Source organism: Mobula birostris, chromosome 13 (genome assembly GCF_030028105.1).
Source record: "Mobula birostris isolate sMobBir1 chromosome 13, sMobBir1.hap1, whole genome shotgun sequence".
In the NCBI taxonomy this organism is placed as follows: Eukaryota; Metazoa; Chordata; class Chondrichthyes; order Myliobatiformes; family Myliobatidae; genus Mobula; species Mobula birostris.
The window spans coordinates 6,941,457-6,957,642 of record NC_092382.1 but is presented as its reverse complement, the minus strand read 5'-3'; the positions used below and the strand labels follow the sequence as shown (position 1 = coordinate 6,957,642).

Genomic DNA, 16,186 nt, shown 5'->3' with positions numbered 1-16,186 from the left:
GTTCCTCTGGACTACCCGGTGTGAATGACTGTGAGTAGTCTGTTCTCCGTCGTTGCTGAAATGGTTCAGTATCTACAGAATGGAGCAACGAGAGGCGTCACGGGGAACGACACGCTTCATGACGGGTTTGCACATTTCATTGCAAACGCAAAATGGGCTGAGATTGACGTTCACGTGAATGGTTTTAGCTCGTTATGTTGTCAGATATTACTGGTATTCGACTCAGAGTTGGCTTATTATTAGTGATCACACCCGCAGCCTCCAATTGGAACACAACCTAGTCGTGGTTTGAAGGCTTGCGTGCCTCAGTAACCTGGACAGCGAAGCTGGCTGGCGTTAGGAGTTAACGCTGTGGCTCTTGGTAGGGTCACTCATGCCAAACAAGTCAAATGGTGGAGGGCAGACTGAGAATGTTCCACCGGTCCTACAGTTTCGAGGTTTGAGCTCAGAGATAACAAGCCGAACTGGTCAAAGAAAAGTTTAGGGGAAAAAAAAATGAAGAGTCCGTCTACACATGTATCCGTCGGTATTTCTGAAACGCTACCCGGGATTTGGCTGGCAATTGTGCAAACCGAGAGGAAGCTACTGACACGATGAATGAATCCCTGAACATCGCCGACTGACAGGGATGGAGGATCTTCATTGCTGCCGGGAAGAGCCAGCGGCGAGACTGGCAGTAAGTTATGAAATTATTCAGCTCCGCCACGGGGCAAGCCTCCGTTGTATCCAGGACATCTTCATGTAGCGGTGCCTCAGAAAGGCGGCGACCGTCTTTAAGAACTCCATCGCCCAGGACATGCATCTTCTCATTGTTACCATCAGGAAAGGGGTACAGAAGCCTAAAACCACACATTCAACGATTCAGGAAACAATTCTTCCTTCTGCCATCCAATGTCTAAATGGACATTGAACCCATGAGCACTACCTCACTCTTGCACCTGTTTTTGCTCTATTTTAATTTAACAGTTTAATACACATATATTTACTCTAATTGAATGTTTGATTGATTTTCATTTCTATATTTATCATGTATTGATTGTACTGCTGCCGCTAAGTTAACAGAATTCCCCACATATGTCCGAGATATTAAACCTGATTCTGATTCTGATTCTGAAGTGAGTCACATGGGTAAGACAGATGTTGGTGAAGATCAGAACTGGGTCTCTCAATCTGGATCAGCAGAAAATGAATTCAGTGTTAAAATTCCAGCTCTGGAAATCCCAAGCATTTGGCATAAGAATGTGACCAGAGTGAGCAGTTTCTTTTGTCAGCTAATTCCTGCCCGCACAGATTCAAATCCCGATGAAATGTATATGCCGATATTGCATGCAAGTTAGAGGCACTTGTTTCCTGGTCAGAAGAAGGGAAGAGATTAAGCAATATAAGTTCACTTGCCAGTTTCTTGTATTTCCACGTGAATGTCTACAGCGCTCGTCAACATGCAGATCCATCGTTTTTCAAAGACTGTGCCCTCTCCATTTTACACGTATTTCTACAGTAGACTGTAACAGCAACACAGTCCCCCAACCCCTACACTGACCTCCTAAGGCCAGTGCGCCGAACACCTTTCCCACAGTCTCTCTGCATATGAGACGGTTTTCAGCAAACTATGCCTTTCTACGACTCTCTCTCCCTGTTGATTTGCACTCCACAGTGCTCTCCCATTCATAGAATAAATACTCAGCCGGTTTGACATTCCAAAATGTGAAACTTCAAACTTACCTGCCTTGAAAACTATTTCCAATTCCTTCTTCGGTGTTTCTGTTTGATATCGCCAATTATCTCGTGCGTCAATGAAAAGATCGTGAAGCAAATCGCCGATAATATCCGATTACGGGGCTCGTCCGGGATTTGAACCCGGGACCTCTCGCATATGCTTTCTCACCCGAAGCGAGAATCATACCACTAGACCAACGAGCCTATGGTCGCAGATTGCGTCACAACTGAACTCCGAAGACAGTTAAAGTTAATTGGTGGAAAACCCCATTGTCCTTTCCGTTGTTGAGAGGAGAGCCTGATGTCGAAATAAATTGGGCACGTATTCCTTTGAGATTACAAGAGTATTTGTTACTTGACTCAGTCAAAATAAGAACATAACGGGCCCTGATATAGTGCACCTCAGAATGTGTTTGCAAACGGAAAGAACCCAAACAAGGGACATTTGTTTAAAACTCAATTCGGAGCATATTTTTTCTTGCAAAGGGCGATGCTTCTCAGCAATTCCCCGCCCCGGCGGCTGGTGGACGCTGAATAATTAGAAAGATTTCAGGCGGGTGTACAGAAATATTTGTTTCATGAACAGCAGAGACAGACGTTTGATAAATGGCAATCAATAAGAACTTTAATCCGGACGAATTTTCATACGTCGACTGTACTCTCTTCGAGAGATGCTGCCTGGCCTGCTGAGTTCCTCCAGCATGTTGTGTGTGTCTTTCGCAAGTTCGTCTCACATTCTGCTGATTAACCTTTCACAGACAAGCATTGATCCGTCACGTGACCTTCCAACTCATGTCATGTCACCTTCCGAATTTACTATCTGTATTTATCACTTCTTGATGCATCTAAGTCAAAACTCACAACAGGATTCCCATTCAAACTGTACAACGTATCATCCACATTCTCCCACTCTACGTCGAGTATGTTTGCCATCACCACATTGCTGTTTGGGTAAAAACTGGTATGGAGATGGAATGAGAGAGAGGATGATTCATATCTTGCCGACAGTCGAGGGGAAAAGGAGAAGATCGTGAAAGACAACAGGATGGGGATATTTGCTCAACGACAGAAAATTTCCCTCAGTAAACCTGGGTGTAAGATGAAGAAAACAAAAAAAACACGAACGGGAGGAAGAACGCTGAGCTGTCAGGGATGAGACTGGAAACGACCTCTCCAGAGGATACTGCGACCTAAACGCAAAGTCTTAGACCACTAACCTATCCTGGCCAAGGTGGGTGAACTTGTGGTTAATTTCATTACTGCAGACAATCAAAGCATTAAAGTGCTTTCAAGTTTCCGGGGATGGGGTCGGAGAAAAAAAAACTCTTTCCAGCTTGCTGCTACTATTTAGGGGGTGTTGTTTGTTTTGTCAGAAAAGCTAAGAATAGAATTAAATGGACTTGGTGCGAGCAGATAGGATTAGTCTAGTTTAGGTTTGCGGGCAGAGAAGACAAGATGTTTTGCAAGTTCCTGTCGAGGCTGTTGACTGCTGTTTTAGTCTACGTGACTACTGCCGACGGTATTGACGGTGCTAACTAATTTTACACAAATAGTTCCGCATATGGTGTAAACATCGGATTCATTATCGTTGTTTGAAATACGCTCAACAACGTGATACCTCTCACAGTTTCACAGTGGGACTGGGCAAGATACACGACAACACAATGTCCTCACACCTCAGAACGAACTCTGACATCTACAATCCTATTAGGCTGTCATGACCCATCACTCTTCCTCGAAAATTAGCCATGCTTCCGGATTCTGCTGAGGATACTTTGCGTCTCAATCAGGATCGACCCTGCGCACGTTGCTGATGAAAGGAAAACGTGTTTTCAAACCCTTTCCCAATATTTACGTTCATCTGCAGTGTTTCCTTTACTGCGGCCTGACCTGTGAATGTGAAGCACACTGCGCCTTCCAATCAGCAGCTGGGGGAGCTCGAACTAGTTGTTCATGAGCGCGCTTTCCTAACTACATCGCAGACAAGATATATGAATGTAAATGCTGCATGTAGCCAAGAACTTCAGGGTAGCCATTGTAACAGGACTCGGCAGTGAAGTCTTCTGAAAACCTCGCATCAAGATCTGAAGTCAGACGCTTTATCCATTAGGCCACACGTTCAGATTATTTGGAAATTGCCGAGAGCATTTAGCTGTCGGGTTATCGTGTTTGCCCAATCCATGACAAGTTACTATTTGGGAATCAGGTGGTGAATTTCTATAATATCCGTTTACTTGAAGTCAAGCAGCATGATAAGGTAACAACTGGACTGTGTAAATTGAAAATAATTTTATATTACTCCACTAGACAGTATACCCACAGGTTCTCTGAGTTGCTGTGCATGGAATAGAGCATCTGTTCAACACGACCACAGCGCCCAAGGGTCCGATGATAACTATTTACATTTTCCTGCTGTTGGCCCATATCCCTCTAACTTTTTCATATCCATGTTCACAAATTTGGCTCAATATGGGCGTGCAATATCAATAGACATAGAACATAAAGCAAATGTGTGGAACATAAATGGAGAATGTGTGTGTTCTAAAGAAATACAGAACACTGAATAACGACGAGGTGGTGGTGAGCTTAATGCGATGGACTGGGAATCCATTCTGCTGTGCAAACGCGCATCCGAATCCCATCCGTGCCATTTGTTTTGTGGGACCATTTCTTGAGCTTTCACATAAACCTCTCAAATTTATCATTCAAGTTCAGCTTCAAATTTACTATCATTCAACCATGAACATGTAGACATCTAAACGAATCAAGTTTTTATCTGGAACCAGGCTGCGAAAAACAAAATCTATACACATACAACACAAACAATATTGTTACCACAATAATATTACCAGAGAGTAAACAAATATTGTGAGGATGCACAAGTTGGCAAATGCGCATATACAGTAGAACATATAGTTAAACATATGTGAATAATGCCACAGACGTTGCCATGAATAATGTTTAATGGATGCCAACCAGCTATTCTACGAAGGGCTGCGTCGATCTCACGGATCTCAACGATTACTTTGTTGTTTCGAGCGGTGTCCCTCTCCCTCCGCGAACGCATTCGACTGTCGCAGGGTGAGGAAAGGAGAAGGCGCTGCTTGAAAGGAGGTTGGGAGGCAGAGACACCTTCCCCATATTCCCTTCCATTTTGCCCTCCCCACTCTCCCTTCTCTCTCCCGCCATTCTCCTACCTCCTCCCATTGCGCTCACCTCCCTCCCTCGTCTCTCCCTTCCCTCGCCACACACTGTTTTTTTTTCTTCATGCGTCTCACTCCCATTCCCTGTCCCGTCCTGTACTCAGCCCTAGTGAATACAGACATATCGGAACACCGCTGTTTCCCAGGCAGGTTTCCTGGACCGATGTCCATACTGGGAATATTGGGAATATTACCTGGGAAGTGAGGACAGGTTCGGCTTCCATCCGCTGGTGGCTGGCAGGGAGAGATTGATTGGAGAGGGAGGGGAGAGATGAAAGAGAAAGAGGATACTGAGAGTTCTGGAGGGGTGATGCAAGAGAGGTGGGGAGAGAATCAGATGGAAAGAGTCATTAGTAATAGAGGCCACTTTCTTCAGGCACAGATCCTTGAAGATATCTTTAATGTTGGAGAAGGTTGTACCAGTAATGGAGATGTCTGAATCTGCAGACCTACTCAGCGTCTCTCGATCAGACGAGAAGGTAATGCAACTAGTCCGAATGCTCAGCGCCGGTCTGCTATCGAAAGTTACTGTTGTAATGAGCTCGCCAGACCTGTGTGGGGCGCCGGAGAGCCTTGTGCGCCGAGGTTTCGAGAGCACACTAATTGGTAAATTGTGGTGTAACTATATCTAATCGTTAATAGTTTAACCCTGTTAATTTTATTTTTATAGGCTCTCGGATTCGGGGTCACCTGTACTGTTTCAGCGGACGTTCCTTAGCGCTCCGCGCGTGGTGCTAGATTGGGGAAGGTTTCATCTCCCGGTGTCGCTCGGTTGAGCCACCGATAAGCGCTGGTTTCCGTCTCTGCATAGGAGTCTGTCGTTCCTCCGCACTTAGGTCCAGTCATTGCCAGCGTGCTCCGTGACAGAAGGACCCCTCGATGTAATCGGCTCAGTGGGGGGTGGGCAGTGGCTTGGACAACAGTCGGCTGGAGGCGAGGACACCAGCTATTCCCAAGTCTGCGTTCCGAGTTTCCCAGTCTATCCCCAAGGCTCTTTTCCAAGGTTTTCAAGATCAAAAAGATTCGCTAGGTCTCCCATGGCCCTCCATGTTTCCGAGGAATAATCAATATTTCAGGGGCTTATATCTGCAGATCCTGGAAACCCGATCAACACACACAAAATGCTGAGGGGACTCAGCAGGCCAATAACTTTTACAGGAAAAAAGAAAAGTAGAGACGTTGTTTCGGGCCGCAACCCTTCGGCAGGACCGTTTATCATGGTATCGGGTCTGTATCGGGACCTAAAGCCTTGTCGCGTGCTTACCAGGTCTAAATAGATTTTCATCAGCTCTGTCTCAATTTCACCAGGACTGCCTGGGGTTTCCCAGCCTGTCTCGATTTTATCATGTCCAGTACTTCACATGCGTACTAGATCTGTTTCGTTTTTCCCAGTCCTGTGTCGAGATAAACCGAGTCTGTCTCGATTTCTCCGGTGTTGTATCATGTCCTCCAGGAGTATAGACGCCGCCGCTCTAGACTCATTCATTACGTCATGTAGGCAGGGATTGCGTATGATTCTTCCTCTCCAGCCCTGTTTCCGGTTCTCCAGCTCTGACTCGAGATCCTTGGAAATGTCTGCATCCAGGGATTTGAAGATGCTCACTCTATCCACCGCCAAACCCTCGCTGAGGAATGCTGTGTGTCTTCCCGGTTTTTTCTTCGCAAAGTCCAGATTCAATACCATTATCTTGGCAATGTTGCATATGAGTGGGAGGCGAGGCAAAGAGCCGCTCTCTCCCTCTCTCTCTCTCTCTTCCCTATTCCCATCAGTCCCCCCTCCCAACCCCAAACTGAGACGGGGGGGGGGGGGAGAGAGAGAGAGAGAGAGAGAGAGAGAAAGAGAGTGAGAGAGAGGGAGGGAGGGAGGGAGGGAGAGAGAGAGAGAGAGAGAGAGAGAGAGAGGGAGGGAGGGAGGGAGGGAGGGAGGGAGGTCAGGGCATCAGAGACTGGATCCGCTCATTCCGAGGCTCGAGAGCTGGAGGAACTGGCGGACGAGGCGAGAATGAGAAGCCCCAGATCTCTACCTTTCAGTTACCGTGAGTGTGACAGAGCAACCTCTTCTTCTGTCCTCTCTCCATTCTGTTCACCATCTCCGCACGCTTCACACGCTCCTATCATTCTTCCTCGCTCCTATGTCCCCTTCTAACTCACCTCCCCATTTCCCCAAACTCTAATCATACTACACCCCCTCTCCCTCACTTCCCTCTCTCGCTCCCTTCATCCCCACTTTCTCTCACTCTCACATCCGTTCACTACCCCTACCCACATCACTGTCCGGCACTGTATCTCTCCTCGTGTTCATTCCAGGATACCACTCCCTCACAGTCAATGGACGACGGCTACAGAAGCACAATTATCTACCAGAAAACTAGCCTCAGTGTTGTGTCCCGAGAATGGACCTTACAGGCATTCAGCGCGAGATGAAGCAGAGGACGGAGGGAGGAAGGGAGGGTCTGGAGGAAGTGGGAGAATGAGCTGGATGGGCATTCGACATTGCGATCTGGCAGTTACAAAAAAATAAGTGGAACAGTTCTGGAGTATGAAAGTGTGATGTGTAATAATGGATACCGGAAAATACAATATCGCATTAATCGAGGAGGAAGAAGATCCCAACGAATTCAAAGAACAGGAAAGGATCGTCTGGTCAACATTCTGGATTGTACCAGCAGCGAACTTACCTATATGTATTGGGCAACTTTAGAACATAACACATCGGGAAAGAATTATGCCATTCTGTCCATCGAGTTTAGTTCCACCATTTCAACATGGGTAATTTATTATCCCCCTCAAACCCATTCTCCTGCCTTCTCCCGTTAACCTTTGAGAATACCGCGTTTTTCTAAGCTCCTATCAGAATATAAAAAAATGCCAACATGTTCAGGGAAGCTTATTTTTAGAAAGATATTGAGGACCTGGATAACAAGAACAAGTACAGGCAATGAAGTACACGGGGAGTATAAGAAATGCAGAAATCTTGAGGGTTAGAATAAGGAATGATATTGAGGGCCTGGATAACAAGAACAAGTACAGGCAATGAGGTACACAAGGAGTATAAGAAATGCAGAAATCTTGAGGGTTAGAATAAGGAATGATATTGAGGGCCTGGATAACAAGAACAAGTACAGGCAATGAAGTACACGGGGAGTATAAGAAATGCAGAAATCTTGAGGGTTAGAATAAGGAATGATATTGAGGGCCTGGATAACAAGAACAAGTACAGGCAATGAGGTACACAAGGAGTATAAGAAATGCAGAAATCTTGAGGGTTAGAATAAGGAATGATATTGAGGGCCTGGATAACAAGAACAAGTACAGGCAATGAAGTACACGGGGAGTATAAGAAATGCAGAAATCTTGAGGGTTAGAATAAGGAATGATATTGAGGGCCTGGATAACAAGAACAATTACAGGCAATGAGGTACACGAGGAGTATAAGAAATGCAGAAATCTTGAGGGTTAGAATAAGGAATGATATTGAGGGCCTGGATAACAAGAACAAGCACAGGCAATGAGGTACACGAGGAGTATAAGAAATGCAGAAATCTTGAGGGTTAGAATAAGGAATGATATTGAGGGCCTGGATAACAAGAACAAGCACAGGCAATGAGGTACACGAGGAGTATAAGAAATGCAGAAATCTTGAGGGTTAGAATAAGGAATGATATTGAGGACCTGGATAACAAGAACAAGTACAGGCAATGAGGTACACGGGGAGTATAAGAAATGCAGAAATCTTGAGGGTTAGAATAAGGAATGATATTGAGGGCCTGGATTATAAGAACAAGTACAGGCAATGAGGTACACGGGGAGTATAAGATATGCAGAAATCTTGAGGGTTAGAATAAGGAATGATATTGAGGGCCTGGATAACAAGAACAAGTACAGGCAATGAGGTACACGAGGAGTATAAGAAATGCAGAAATCTTGAGGGTTAGAATAAGGAATGATATTGAGGGCCTGGATAACAAGAACAAGTACAGGCAATGAGGTACACGGGGAGTATAAGAAATGCAGAAATCTTGAGGGTTAGAATAAGGAATAATATTGAGGGCCTGGATAACAAGAACAAGTACAGGCAATGAGGTACACGGGGAGTATAAGAAATGCAGAAATCTTGAGGGTTAGAATAAGGAATGATATTGAGGGCCTGGATAACAAGAACAAGTACAGGCAATGAGGTACACGAGGAGTATAAGAAATGCAGAAATCTTGAGGGCTAGAATAAGGAATGATATTGAGCGCCTGGATAACAAGAACAAGCACAGGCAATGAGGTACACGAGGAGTATAAGAAATGCAGAAATCTTGAGGGTTAGAATAAGGAATGATATTGAGGGCCTGGATAACAAGAACAAGCACAGGCAATGAGGTACACGAGGAGTATAAGAAATGCAGAAATCTTGAGGGTTAGAATAAGGAATGATATTGAGGGCCTGGATAACAAGAACAAGCGCAGGCAATGAGGTACACGAGGAGTATAAGAAATGCAGAAATCTTGAGGGTTAGAATAAGGAATGATATTGAGGGCCTGGATATCAAGAAGAAGCACAGGCAATGAGGTACACGAGGAGTATAAGAAATGCAGAAATCTTGAGGGTTAGAATAAGGAATGATGTTGAGGGCCTGGATATCAAGAAGAAGCACAGGCAATGAGGTACACGAGGAGTATAAGAAATGCAGAAATCTTGAGGGTTAGAATAAGGAATGATGTTGAGGGCCTGGATATCAAGAAGAAGCACAGGCAATGAGGTACACGAGGAGTATAAGAAATGCAGAAATCTTGAGGGTTAGAATAAGGAATGATATTGAGGGCCTGGATAACAAGAACAAGTACAGGCAATGAGGTACACGAGGAGTATAAGAAATGCAGAAATCTTGAGGGTTAGAATAAGGAATGATATTGAGGGCCTGGATAACAAGAACAAGTACAGGCAATGAAGTACACGAGGAGTATAAGAAATGCAGAAATCTTGAGGGATAGAATAAGGAATGATATTGAGGGCCTGGATAACAAGAACAAGTACAGGCAATGAGGTACACGAGGAGTATAAGAAATGCAGAAATCTTGAGGGTTAGAATAAGGAATGATATTGAGGGCCTGGATAACAAGAACAAGCACAGGCAATGAGGTACACGGGGAGTATAAGAAATGCAGAAATCTTGAGGGTTAGAGTAAGGAATGATATTGAGGACCTGGATAACAAGAACAAGCACAGGCAATGAGGTACACGAGGAGTATAAGAAATGCAGAAATCTTGAGGGTTAGAATAAGGAATGATATTGAGGGCCTGGATAACAAGAACAAGCACAGGCAATGAGGTACACGAGGAGTATAAGAAATGCAGAAATCTTGAGGGTTAGAATAAGGAATGATATTGAGGACCTGGATAACAAGAACAAGCACAGGCAATGAGGTACACGAGGAGTATAAGAAATGCAGAAATCTTGAGGGTTAGAATAAGGAATGATATTGAGGGCCTGGATAACAAGAACAAGCACAGGCAATGAGGTACACGGGGAGTATAAGAAATGCAGAAATCTTGAGGGTTAGAATAAGGAATGATATTGAGGGCCTGGATAACAAGAACAAGTACAGGCAATGAGGTACACGGGGCGTATAAGAAATGCAGAAATCTTGAGGGTTAGAATAAGGAATGATATTGAGGGCCTGGATAACAAGAACAAGTACAGGCAATGAGGTACACGGGGAGTATAAGAATTGCAGAAATCTTGAGGGTTAGAATAAGGAATGATATTGAGGACCTGGATAACAAGAACAAGTACAGGCAATGAGGTACACGAGGAGTATAAGAAATGCAGAAATCTTGAGGGTTAGAATAAGGAATGATATTGAGGGCCTGGATAACAAGTACAAGTACAGGCAATGAGGTACACGAGGAGTATAAGAAATGCAGAAATCTTGCGGGTTAGAATAAGGAATGATATTGAGGGCCTGGATAACAAGAACAAGTACAGGCAATGAGGTACACGAGGAGTATAAGAAATGCAGAAATCTTGAGGGTTAGAATAAGGAATGATATTGAGGGCCTGGATAACAAGAACAAGCACAGGCAATGAGGTACACGAGGAGTATAAGAAATGCAGAAATCTTGAGGGTTAGAATAAGGAATGATATTGAGGGCCTGGATAACAAGAACAAGCACAGGCAATGAGGTACACGAGGAGTATAAGAAATGCAGAAATCTTGAGGGTTAGAATAAGGAATGATATTGAGGGCCTGGATAACAAGAACAAGTACAGGCAATGAGGTACACGAGGAGTATAAGAAATGCAGAAATCTTGAGGGTTAGAATAAGGAATGATATTGAGGGTCTGGATAACAAGAACAAGTACAGGCAATGAGGTACACGAGGAGTATAAGAAATGCAGAAATCTTGAGGGTTAGAATAAGGAATGATATTGAGGGCCTGGATAACAAGAACAAGTACAGGCAATGAGGTACACGAGGAGTATAAGAAATGCAGAAATCTTGAGGGCTAGAATAAGGAATGATATTGAGGGCCTGGATAACAAGAACAAGTACAGGCAATGAGGTACACGAGGAGTATAAGAAATGCAGAAATCTTGAGGGTTAGAATAAGGAATGATATTGAGGGCCTGGATAACAAGAACAAGTACAGGCAATGAGGTACACGAGGAGTATAAGAAATGCAGAAATCTTGAGGGTTAGAATAAGGAATGATATTGAGGGCCTGGATAACAAGAACAAGCACAGGCAATGAGGTACACGAGGAGTATAAGAAATGCAGAAATCTTGAGGGTTAGAATAAGGAATGATATTGAGGGCCTGGATAACAAGAACAAGCACAGGCAATGAGGTACACGAGGAGTATAAGAAATGCAGAAATCTTGAGGGTTAGAATAAGGAATGATATTGAGGGCCTGGATAACAAGAACAAGCACAGGCAATGAGGTACACGAGGAGTATAAGAAATGCAGAAATCTTGAGGGTTAGAATAAGGAATGATATTGAGGGCCTGGATAACAAGAACAAGTACAGGCAATGAGGTACACGAGGAGTATAAGAAATGCAGAAATCTTGAGGGCTAGAATAAGGAATGATATTGAGGGCCTGGATAACAAGAACAAGTACAGGCAATGAGGTACACGAGGAGTATAAGAAATGCAGAAATCTTGAGGGTTAGAATAAGGAATGATATTGAGGGCCTGGATAACAAGAACAAGTACAGGCAATGAGGTACACGAGGAGTATAAGAAATGCAGAAATCTTGAGGGTTAGAATAAGGAATGATATTGAGGGCCTGGATAACAAGAACAAGCACAGGCAATGAGGTACACGAGGAGTATAAGAAATGCAGAAATCTTGAGGGTTAGAATAAGGAATGATATTGAGGGCCTGGATAACAAGAACAAGCACAGGCAATGAGGTACACGAGGAGTATAAGAAATGCAGAAATCTTGAGGGTTAGAATAAGGAATGATATTGAGGGCCTGGATAACAAGAACAAGCACAGGCAATGAGGTACACGAGGAGTATAAGAAATGCAGAAATCTTGAGGGTTAGAATAAGGAATGATATTGAGGGCCTGGATAACAAGAACAAGCACAGGCAATGAGGTACACGAGGAGTATAAGAAATGCAGAAATCTTGAGGGTTAGAATAAGGAATGATATTTCTCTAGCTGACAAGGTGAAGGAGAGTGTCCTGGTCTTCGGCAGGTATATTAAGATCAAAAGGACAAAATCGGTCCTCTTGAAAATCAGCGGTGTTATCCATGACTGGATCCAAAAGATCTTCAATAGATTTCAGAATCAGAATCAGATTTATTATCACCGGCATGTGTCGTGAAATGTACTAACTTAGCAGCAGCAGCTCAGTGCAGTACATAATATAGAGAAAAAAAAATAATAATAAGGATTTTGCTGGGTTTGGGGAGCATGTCTTATGGGAAGAGGTTAAATGAACTCATCCTTACTCCTTGGAGCGACGGAGGATGACAGGTGAGCTGATCGAGGTGTTAAAGATAATGAAAGGCATTGATCGTGTAGATAGTCAGAGGCTTTTTCCCGGGGCTGAAATGCCTAAGAGGGCATAGTTTTAAGGTGCTTGGAAGGAGGTACAGAGGATATGTCAGGGGTATGTTTTTTTTTCGGACAGAGTGGTGAGTTAGTGGAAAGGGCTGCTGGTGGCGGTGTTGGAGACGGATATGATTGGATCTTTTAAGAGACTCCTGGATGTCTACATGGAGCTTAGGAAAATAGAGAGCTGTGGGTAAAGCCTGGGTAGTTCTAAGGTAAGGACATGTTCGGCAAAGCTTGTGGGCAGAAGGGCCTATATTGTGCTGTAGGTTTTCTATGTTTCTATGCCGCATATTTCCGAGGTTTAACAACTTTCCCATTTATTTGGGCTTCTCAAAATTTGTACAGTACATTTAAACCTCCCTGCGGAATATCGAAATCAACAACCCTGGCTTTCTAATATTTCCACGCAAGTAAAGTGGAGAATCGGCTAATTGCGCTTTAACTTAAATTTTGCACACTTATTTAATTTAACACACACACACACACACACACACACACACACTCACTCACTCACAGACACACACACCCACACACACACAAACTCACTCACTCACAGACACACAGACAGACACACACACACAGACACACACACACACACACACAAACTCACTCACTCACAGACACACAGACAGACATACACACACACACACATACACACTCACTCACTCACTCACAGACACACACACACCCACACACATACAAACTCACTCACTCACAGACACACACACACACACACACACAAACTCACTCACTCACAGACACACAGACAGACAGACACACACACACACACACACACAAACTCACTCACTCACAGACATACACACACACACACATACACACTCACTCACTCACTCACAGACACACACTCACCCACACACATACAAACTCACTCACTCACAGACACACACACACCCACACACACACACAAACTCACTCACTCACAGACACACAGACAGACAGACACACACACACACACACACAAACTCACTCACTCACAGACACACAGACAGACAGACACACACACACACACACACACAAACTCACTCACTCACAGACACACAGACAGACAGACACACACACACACACACACACAAACTCACTCACTCACAGACATACACACACACACACATACACACTCACTCACTCACTCACAGACACACACTCACCCACACACATACAAACTCACTCACTCACAGACACACACACACCCACACACACACACAAACTCACTCACTCACAGACACACACACACACACACACACAAACTCACTCACTCACAGACACACAGACAGACAGACACACACACACACACACACAAACTCACTCACTCACAGACATACACACACACACACATACACACTCACTCACTCACTCACAGACACACACACACCCACACACATACAAACTCACTCACTCACAGACACACACACACACACACACAAACTCACTCACTCACAGACACACAGACAGACAGACACACACACACACACACACACACACAAACTCACTCACTCACAGACATACACACACCCACATACATACAAACTCACTCACTCACAGACACACACTCACCCACACACATACAAACTCACTCACTCACAGACACACACACACCCACACACACACACAAACTCACTCACTCACAGACACACACACACACACACACAAACTCACTCACTCACAGACACACAGACAGATAGACACACACACGCACACACACACACAAACTCACTCACTCACAGACATACACACACACACACATACACACTCACTCACTCACTCACAGACACACACACACCCACACACATACAAACTCACTCACTCACAGACACACACACACACACACACAAACTCACTCACTCACAGACACACAGACAGACAGACACACACACACACACACACACACACAAACTCACTCACTCACAGACATACACACACACACACACATACACACTCACTCACTCACTCACAGACACACACACACCCACACACACACAAACTCACTCACTCACAGACACACAGACAGACAGACAGACACACACACACCCACACACACACAAACTCACTCACTCACAGACACACAGACAGACAGACACACACACACACACACACATACACAGACACACACACACACACACACACACACACTCACACACATGTACTTATTGTAGTTCACAGTTTTTCTCTGTTATTATGTATTACTTAGTATTGCTGCCGTAAAGACAACACATTTTTATGACACGTGCCGGTGATATTGAACCTGATTCTAGTATTGACATGAGAGACTCACCAATCCCGTTTACCGCGGAGCTGCAGCATCTGCAGGTTTGTGTCCGCTCCCCCACCACCGCTCTCCGCCCACCACAGCGCTGGAGACGCGGAGCTCATACTGCGCATGCTCAGTCTCGATAGTCGGTGGTTTCCTTTCCGTTCAGTGTTGATGCGGATCGTCGGCGGGGAGCCGGGGGAAGATTGACTGTCTGCGGGGGAAGCTCCCATCGGTGAGTATTGAGGCCGGTCCCGAGCAGGGAAGTCTGACGATGGGCAGAGAGTATCGTTCCGGGGTCGATCCGGGTTGTGAGACCTTGACACCGAGCCGCCGGAGATGAGCCTCCGCTCAGCCCCTGTTGCTCTAGTCCTGGGAGCGGGATGAGGCGGGATGCTGGAACTACTCCCATCTGGGGAGTTGTACCCGGGGATCTTAATGTCCATCACCCGGCCCGGTAACGGATCTAAACTTCACCTGCGGCGATGCCTGGGGTCGACAATTGTTTTACATAGTTCCAGTACACGGGAAGCGGCCATTCGGCCTGTCGTGCTTTTGCAGACAGAGAAGATTAATGGCAGTAACTCCACGTTCGAGGCATTTCCCCACGTGTATGAGCAGTTTTATCTTTCACCCGTTGAGACCAGCAGTGACATCCAGATCTGTGACGTCATCTCTTTCTGTCTGGGCATTTTGTTCTTGATTCCATTCCCCTGTTACCACTTGCCGAGGTACAGCCAATATTTCCGGGTATCTAACCCTATCAATGGGAGAATTAAGCGTGTTCCATATATGTGGGTTCCTCAATAGTGTGTACACTTTAGTGAAAACTCTCTACAGATGTTCCAGAGGAAAAACTCGTTCTCTCTGATGTTTCCACACAATTAAAGTGGGGAATTGTTTATTCTTGTCATGTACCGAGGTATAGTGAAAACCTG

The 16,186-nt window shown here is 44.8% G+C and overlaps 1 non-coding gene across 1 annotated transcript; it reads right to left on the bottom strand.

The window, feature by feature from the left end:
- Nucleotides 1-1,836: 1,836 nt before the first annotated feature.
- On the bottom strand, nucleotides 1,837-1,920 carry trnap-cgg (transfer RNA proline (anticodon CGG)). The gene is given in 2 exon segments: nucleotides 1,837-1,872; nucleotides 1,885-1,920. It is a non-coding gene; the product is annotated as a tRNA-Pro (tRNA).
- Nucleotides 1,921-16,186: the final 14,266 nt, after the last annotated feature.